We start from the raw sequence: 9,823 nt of genomic DNA, 5'->3' as shown, positions 1-9,823 counted from the left end.
TTTTAATATAGTAACTTTTAAAATTTTGAATATATTAATCATATATTAAGATCACAGTTTCCATATTTGTTTCTTTCACAACAACTTACTATTTTAATAATTTTAATAGATGTCTTTTAAAATATTTGGATAAAACCTTGGGATCTTAATGAGAAAACATTTCCCATTTAGCTCAAGGCATGTAGATTTTACACATATATATCTTCTTGGGTTATGTTATGTGTACACTAAAATCAGCTACTAAGGTCAGTTACAACAACAACAACAACAACAAAGCCTTATCCCACTAAGTGGGGTCGGCTACATGAATCAAACGACGCCATTGTGCTCTGTCATGTATCATGTCTACAGAGAGACCATTTACATGTAGATCTCATTTGACCACCTCTGGATGGTCTTCTTAGGTCTTCCTCTGCCTTTCGCCCTTTGTCCATCTTCCATCTCATCCACCCTCCTGACTGGATGTTCTATCGGTCTTCTTCTCACATGTCCAAACCACCTGAGACGCGATTCAACCATCTTTTCCACAATGGGTGCTACTCCAACTCTCTCCCTTATATCTTCATTCCTTATTTTATCCAATCGCGTGTAACCACTCATCCATCTCAACATCTTCATCTCTGCCACACTCAGCTTATGTTCGTGCTCCCCTTTAGCCGCCCAACACTCCGTACCATAAATAATTTATAATTAAAATGGTTATTGTCTAGATAGTGATGAACAAATTTATCTAATAAACAAAGAGATAAAATGTAACTTGATACAATATTTTGCAACTTGTAATTTAGGTCTTGAAATAATGTAACCAATTAGGGTGACAACATGCAAAAGTCTGAATTTCAAAATAGTAATATAACTTTTATTCAGAGATTAAATAACTGTTGTACTTTGTGCACAAGTTTTTTTTTTTTCTTCTTTTGCTGAAACAGTGAAACTACAAGTTCATATTACATCAGTTATTTGAATTACTCTTGAGACTAATTCTGATCTTATTCAACTATTGGAGTCTTTTTATTCTTTTTTTAGATTATCTGGTCAGCAAACAAATTTAGAAAGTATAAGAGAATTAAATTTTGCGTTAAGGCAATGGAAAATTCAGGTTCTTTGGCTGTGGCATTATTTTAGTCTTTGGCATAATATTTCTTTTTTCAATTATGTTACGTGTACATTAAGGTCAGTTATCAGTATAAAATATATATTAGAATATAAATACATATTAAAAATAAATTATATGTTAGTGACTAATTTTAGTGGCTGATTTTAGTGTACAAATAGTATTTATCATCTCCAATATATGAAGCTTTAAATAATAATTAAAGTTTTGTAAACTCATATTTTTTTCCATCATACAATTATTATGTTTGCTAGTATGAAAAAATATTTTATTAAAACTTGAAATTGAATTGAATGAGTTTTAGTTAATCAAAATTTCCTTGTTATCAATTATAAAAAAATTATTTAATAAAAACAAGTTTTAAAACGATATAGTAGCTATGAAAATCTCAAATTAAACTCACAATCATATTTCGTGTAAAACTTATTAAGATTTTTGTTAAATTTAATGACAATCTAATAAGATTGGAACACGATTTATAATTTACAATAAAAAATTGATCCTTCTTCCATTTTCTATATATTGTTTCTCTTCACTCTTATCACTCTCTTGTCTCTTCCTTCAATTATTGCCCTCTAATTTAGTACTAATTAGTAATTTGTAATTACTCGTTTCAATCAACCCCCTATCCTCGAAATTGATCATAGCAAAAGTCATAGGCTCACAAAAAGGTGAGATAGACACACAGACAAATATTTATGTCTAAACCAACTTTTTCTGTCGCATTCAAATTGTTTATATATGTTGATTCAATTTTATGTTTGTCTCAGGAATTAAAAACAATAATGTCCCGCACATGACACGATTATACATAAGGCATACGTGTTTAACTTTATAGTTTATAGTTCCCTCATTATTTTTTATTCAAATTCAAAGGTGGACGTAATTATTAATAATTACTACTTCTTCAATCTACTTATTTATAACCATCTTTTTAGTGATGCTTTGATGGAAATATATTCTGATTGATATAGCAATAAGATTGTTAATTATTACAATAAGATTGAAATATGTTAATTGATCCTGTTTTGTAGATGTAGTAATTAATTGATCAATGATAAATTTTTAAATAAATCTTAAATTGGTTGCGGATTAATTCTTAACTACCTGCTGTATTTAATTAAAAAAATATAATATTGTTAATTTGTTATTGTGCAAAAAAGAAAAACAAATTTACAAAACATTTTTTTTTTAAATTGCACTCAAAGTATATTATGTTATTTATGTTGGATATGTAATTCTATATCGATAAAGTATTTACAGAATTGAAAATAGGATTTAATTTGCTTGCTAACCAGGGCTATAAATATAATTTTTTTTATGTATCTAATATCATAAAAAAATTAACTGAAAAATAAAACTTATTGCTCACCAACAACCCTGACCGACACACTCAAAAGTCTATTTTGTTTGCGTATATATTTAAAAGCATATAAATCGTACAGTGTCGCATATTTATTTATAGAAGTGTTTGATAATTAAAAAAATTAATTAAAAATAGTTAGAATTTATCTTATTTAATATTTATTAATTATTATAATTAATAAATATTAAATAAGATAAATATAAATTTATTTTTATTTTTCTAACATTACCGATTTATTTAAATGTTACTACATATACATGGCTTTACCTTTTTCTTTTCTATATATTTAATTTTGGTCAGCATATCTCTGCCTTTTGAAAACACACCAGCTAAGAGTCAATGGTAAGAGGATCTGACGAATTTAATACAACAAAGAAACCAATCAATTGTGATTGAAAGGCAGGTAGTATTCATGGATTAATATGGGCCACAATCACATTAAAGAGGAGTCAACAACATATATGATATATTAAGGGCCATCTTTAATTATTTTTAAATTAATTCACCCATGTTAGAACCTTCTTCAATCACTTGCATTTTGATTTTGTTAATTGTTGGTATTATTTATTTACTTATTATCAATCTTAATTTGACCCCATCTTCCCCAAACGATATTCTAATTTATTTATAATTTGGTTTAATAATTTTTTTAAAGAGTTGCTTGTCCTTTTTAAAAGTACATTTTATTTTGTGTTTGATAAATAAAAAATTTATATGTTTATACTTGTAACTTTTAAAAACAATGATCTTTTTAAAAAAATATTTAAGGAGGAATTTTTTAAAATTACCTTGTACTTATCAAAATTAAAAAATTTAATATAACCTCGTATATTAATTAATATTAAAATTTAATTCTTATATTAATATTTATTATAATATTTTTAAATTTTAAAACTTATTTTATTAAATGTACTTATTGTAGATACTTATTAAAAACTGTTTTTAATTTAATTTATCAAACTCAGATAATATTATAATTTTAAAAAAATTAACTTTTAAAAATTAGTTTTTATAAACTCATTTTAAAAAATAAAAATTTTTACCAAACTAAATCTTAACTTTTTGTTATCCTTGAATTAGAGAAAATCAGAAGAGTCTCAATAACCAAGCTAAGTAATATAAGTTCAATTTTACAAAACAACAAACGTCCTAATTATTTAAGTCATTCTTATTATAGGCGCCATTCTAAAGTGGTAAGGATACCTGGGAATTTAATTTAAACAAAGTTGTAATTTTTTTTTTTGTAATTAACAAAGTTATAATTTTAATAAAATTTAACTCACATGTGTTCTAAAAATATAAATTAAGATTACCGATAAAAAAAGTTATAATAAAAAAATGTTCTGCGTGTATATAGATCGGGTGGTTACCATTTTTTTTCCTTTTGGTCCTTTTCAAGCGAAGATAGACTTTTATTTCATTGATAAAAATAAGAGAGGGTTGGTCCACATTCGGACTACACAGAGAGGTAAAAAGAAGAAGGAGATTATTTTGATAAAGATATTAAAAATATTTTTTTTTAAATGTTTATATGTATTATGATATTATTGGATATTTTTATTAAATTAGTTAATAATTTATTTTTTAATAAATTAGAATAAAATTGGTTTATTATAGCAACAATAATAAATCTAATTGTCCGTATTATAATTATTAGATCCAATTTGATCCGACCAATTTACATAATCTAAATCGAATCATGTTTAAATTTTTTGATAAAAAGATAAATATATCCCTGATTTTTTTTTAAAAAACAACAAGAAAACCATAATCTAGTGGATTATGTAAATTGATCGGTTCGACCGGATCTGATAACAATTGAGTTTATTGTTATTATTATAAAAAATCGATTTTATTCTAGTTTGTTAAGAAATTCAAAAATAATTGGTTCATTAATACGTTCAATAATAATGCGACACATAAATATCTTTACAAAAAGATGTTTTACGCATTTTTATGGGAGCATCCTCCAAAAAAAGAAGGTTAAATTACACAGTTGGTCCCTATACTTTTGGTAAAATTGTAAATTGGTCCTTACACTTTAAAAGTTTGTAATTGGGTTCCTAAAGATAATTAAAATTTATAATTTAGTCCCTGCCATTTAAAAAGTGTTTGATTTAACAAAATATTCTCTATTTTGAACATGTGACCTGCACATATTTGCAATAGGGACCAATTTGCAACTTTAGTGAAAGTATGGGGACTAACTGTGTAATTTAATCATTTGAAAATGACCAAAAACTCCCTAAACTATCTGAATCCACCCTACCCCTCCCCAACTCTCTCACTCTCACTTTCTCACTTTCCAAAATGGCACCCCAACCCCAACGCTCTCTGTCTCTCACCTCGACTCAGTTGCTATTTTTGTGTTGATTTGTTGCTATTTTTTTCTTAGACATTAAGTTGTTCGCTTTGAGCATACTTGGGATTGGAATTATTCTCTTTCATTTATCGTCGGTGTTCAATATTGGGATTGGAAGAGAAGAAAAAGTTGTCGGATGAGAGAGGCGAGATGGAGAAAGGAGGCGAGACCCGATTCGTGAGCACAAATGCGATGGATCCGGCGTAGCGACGGTGAACCGAGGTGAGAGATAGAGAGCGGTGGGGTTCGGGTGTCATTTTAGAAAGTGAGAAAGTGAGAGTGAGAGAGTTGGGGAGGTACGGGGTAGGTTCAGATAGCTTAGGAAGTTTTTGATCACTTCAAATGATTAAATTACACAGTTAGTCTCCATACTTTCACTAAAATTGTAAATTGATCCATGTTGTCAAACATGTACAGGTCACATGTTCAAAATAGAAAATATTCTGAAAATATTCTGTTAAATCAAATACTTTTTGAACAGCGGAGATTAAATTGCAAATTTTAATTCTCTTTATGAATCCAATTATAAATTTTTAAAGTGTAAAAATTAATTTATAATTTTACTAAAAATATAGAGACCAAGTGTGTAATTTAACCAAAAAAGAAAGAGGAGATGCTTCCCCAAATACACGAATACATAGCTTCAAAGAAGAGAAAGAATTCTTGATTAAGAAGAAGAAGAAGCATGGGTGCCAGATATATTACATGGTGGTTACTTATTACATGACTAGATTTTGACTATATATTTGTTACTCTTTTATGTGAATAGATTTGATAAAGACAATTTATTATCCTAATTGATAAAAATTTTTATAATATAATATTTAAAGTAATTATCCAAGTCAATGTATGAAGTTTTTAAAATTTAACATTTTAGTATTTAATGTTTAAAATATATAAAATAGTTTTTAATATTTATTTCTTTAGATAATATAGTTCTTTTTAATTTAATTCAAAGAGTGAAATACAAAATAGTCTTTGAAAAATTTAAAAGATTTTTAGACAATACTTGAAAAATTATAAAAATAAATAGCTATTTTGATTAAATGGATTAAATTGAATGGATACTATATTATCTAACAGAGATAAATATTAAAAATTATTTTGTGTATTTTAAAATTTTAAAGACTAAAATGTCTGATATTAAAAACTTTAGGACTAAATATTTATTATAATAAAAATTAAATAATATAACATATTAAAATTTTAATATTTAATAGAATAATATTATAGAATCAATAAAATTTATTATTTTTTTATCAATAATTAACTAATAATATTTAAAAATATTGATTAAAAGAATATGTTAAACTGCTGAACTAAAATATTAGACTACTAACTAAAAATTCTAGTTAATATAAATTAACATTATTAACTCTTAAACCTTTTTTTTATTTAATATAACATACGCATATGTAAAAAAATATCATACTATGTAAAGAGTATTATATTATACTATGTAAAAAAATATCATAATAATTTTGACAACTTTATATTATGTAACTCTGTCAACTAACTTTTAGTTAATGTGAAAACCCCTCTCACGTTTGGTTTATTCATCATTTTTTGGAATATACGTTTAAAATTTTTTGGTTTTACTTGCTTTGAATCTATGTGAAATTACTGTATTGAGAGGATTAAAGTTTTGTTTTTCTAAAACCAAACAAAAGAGTAGTAGTATTATGGTTTTTTTATCTTAAGATTTTATGAAAATATTGTGTTTGACCGTAGTGGGAATAATAGTTATCAAAATCATTCTAGAATTTGTATTTTTGATAAGATTATATAAATTTAGTTGATGATATTTTATATAATGTTTTAAATTTAAAAAATATTTTAAAATTTATATTAAACTATAATTAAATTTTAAAATATTTATTTATAATTTATTTATTATTTTATTTTAAAATAATTTTTTTATTAAACCACTACTTAGACCAATAAATTAATAAATCAATAATTAAAACGATTTAATAACCGATCTGATTCTCAGAACCTGATATATATAAAATATTTGTTGTAAATATTGCTGCATGACACATTTGTATCGATTTTTTTTATCAGGGCTAGAAATAGTTGATTGCAAAGAACGATCTGACTCATAGTATTTTCGAATCTTAATTTCCCTTTTAATTCCAAAACAACTCATAAACATTCCTACAAAGTCTATGATGTAATATAACTCATGAAATTTTTTAAGCCTCTGTAAAAGAAACTCCACACTTTTGATGTCATTTCACACATCAAGAAAAGATGTTCAATATTAAACTTGCATTGTTCTGCTCATATTACAAATTGTAGAAAGACATTAACGGATTCATATCCATTGATTTGCTAAAACCAACTGTTTCACAAGACTTCTTTGGCACAATTAGAATTTTCTTATTTTCTTATTGTATCCTCTAATACGATGTAATAAAGACTAATTTATTATGGATCAAAATTTTATTTAAAAATTGAGTAAAGTATTAGTTTTATCTTCAACGTTTGGAGTAAATTTTATTTGTGTCTCTAACGTTTAAATCGTCCTATTTGTATCCCTAACGTTTGTAAAAGTAATTCAATGTTATCCTGTCGTCAATTACACATCATGAGCGTTTTAGTTTGAGTCTTCTTGAAGTTAGAATACAAATATCTGGGATAGAATCGATAATCTACTCCGAAAAATAGCTCATCAAATGTTGAAACTAATTCCTACAACATTTACATAATTCACTTTTGTAGGGACATAATTGAATCTAAACACAAATAGTGGGTACAATATTAAAATCGAACACATCCAAGTGAGACCTAATTGAAAATGAATATATCCAAGTGAGAATAATTGAAAAATATAATCTGATTTGTTAGTATAATTGATAGTAGGATAACATTAAATCACTTTTATAAACGTTAAGGATACAAATATGACGATTTAAACGTTAAGGACACAAATAGGACTTACTCCAAACATTAGGGACAAAAACTATACTTTACTCTTAAAAATTTGTCTTTGACCAATAAAACTTGATTTGATAACGTTTTACTTTTCAAAAATAACTTATAAAAACTAACTCTTAAAAAATAGCATTTCAAAAAATTATAACATATATATGTAATAAATTAAATTAAAAATAATTTTCAATAAATATAAGCAATAGCAAATATGTTTGATAAAATATTTTTTAAAATTTAAAAGTTATTGTAACAGACATTAATAAAAGAATTTAATTTAGAAATGAATTAATATATGAAATTATACTAAATTTTTTAAATTTGACAAGTACAGGTTATTATTAAAAAATTTTATTTTAAGTATTTTTAAAAGTACTCATATTTTTTAAAAATTACAAACACAAATACACGATCATTTTTATTTATCAAAAATATAAATAGTCAAAAAAATTTACCAAATCAAGTAATCTAAATTGCTATATGACAGATCTCATTAATCATATGACAGATCATTAATCACATCCTTACAAGAAGTTTTTCATTTCTATATTTCAATCTCAAAAATCAAAGACTAATTCTTATAGATTGAAATTTTATTTAAGAGTATAAATTACTACACGACAGATCTCATTATTTAAGACATCAAATTTATACAAAGAGAAATTAGGTCAAAGATTTTTCACAAATTTTCTTTCTCATTCACACTATATAAAGAAAAATTAGGTCAAAGACTAATTTATCATAGATCAAAATTTTATTTAAGAGTTTGTCTTTGACTAATAAAATTAATTGGTAAATTAAATTAAAAATGACTTTCAATAAACATAAACAATAATAAGTGTATTCGATAAAATATTTTTTAAAATTAAAAAGGAAAAGTATATGAAACCAAGAAGTTACCAGCCAAAAACTAAACAAAATCACATTAATTTATATTAATAATTAATTTTAATTTTTTTAAATTCAAAATTTAAAAAATTTAAAATTAATTAATTAAACCTACTTAAAACCTATAAAAACCTCTCTCTTCTCTCTCACATTAACTTATCCACTTCCAACAATCATACACAGACCTCTTTTTCACTGTCAGACCCTCTTCACCACGATCCACTTCTCTTCTGTCACCGATATTTTCAAGTAGAGCATTAGTCATTTGCAGATATAAGAGATACACTGCAACGAATGAGAGAGATATCGGTAATTTGGTTTGGTCTGTTTATGCACTAAAAATTTCAATGGAGAACGTCATCCACGATAACACGTAAACGATGGCTGCAGGTAAAAACGCGCCACTCATTTTGGTACCGTTTGATAGTATTTTTCCAAATAGAAAGTCAAATCTTTTGACTTTGACAAACCAGAATCTCAAGATGAAGATTTGGAGTTCACCTTTTGAAAAACTAGATTCTACGTCAATAAAAATGGACTTGGTAGTTTTTTTTTCTTGGCTTTTAAAAGTGGACTTAGTTGGAGGGTACTATGATGCTTATGTAAGGTTTGGATTGTCAATGACTTTCACAATAGTCGTACGGTAGTAGCATTATTATGATGTTGTTCTCTGCATTTTGGGATATTAGGTGCCGTTTTGATGATTAAAGAGATTGCAAACTACATAATTACAAAAATATAAAAAAATATTTATTTAATATGAAAAAAAACATCCTAATACTTAACAAAAGAAATATTCAGTTATAATTTAGCAAAAATAATTAAATATCTATAAAATTTTAAAAAAATATATGAAATTCTTAAAGAAATAGAGACATTCAAATTTGTAATACAAAAAAATTCGAAAAATATATAAAAGAACATCAATTTAGTATGAAAAAGAAATATTCTGATATTTATGTTAAAGATTTTGGATTCACCAAAGATATTTTGGTTAGTTTTTGACTAATACCCTTTTGGTTCCCTAGCATTGCTCAATTAAAAAAATACTATAATAGACATTAATGAAATAATTAAATTTAGAAATGAATTAATGTATGAACTTATGTTAAAGTTTTTAAATTCATTAAGTACAAATCATTTTTAAAAATTTTCACTC

This window comes from Arachis duranensis, chromosome 2, assembly GCF_000817695.3.
Source record: "Arachis duranensis cultivar V14167 chromosome 2, aradu.V14167.gnm2.J7QH, whole genome shotgun sequence".
NCBI classification, from domain to species: Eukaryota; Viridiplantae; Streptophyta; class Magnoliopsida; order Fabales; family Fabaceae; genus Arachis; species Arachis duranensis.
Note: the sequence above shows the minus strand (reverse complement) of the source record.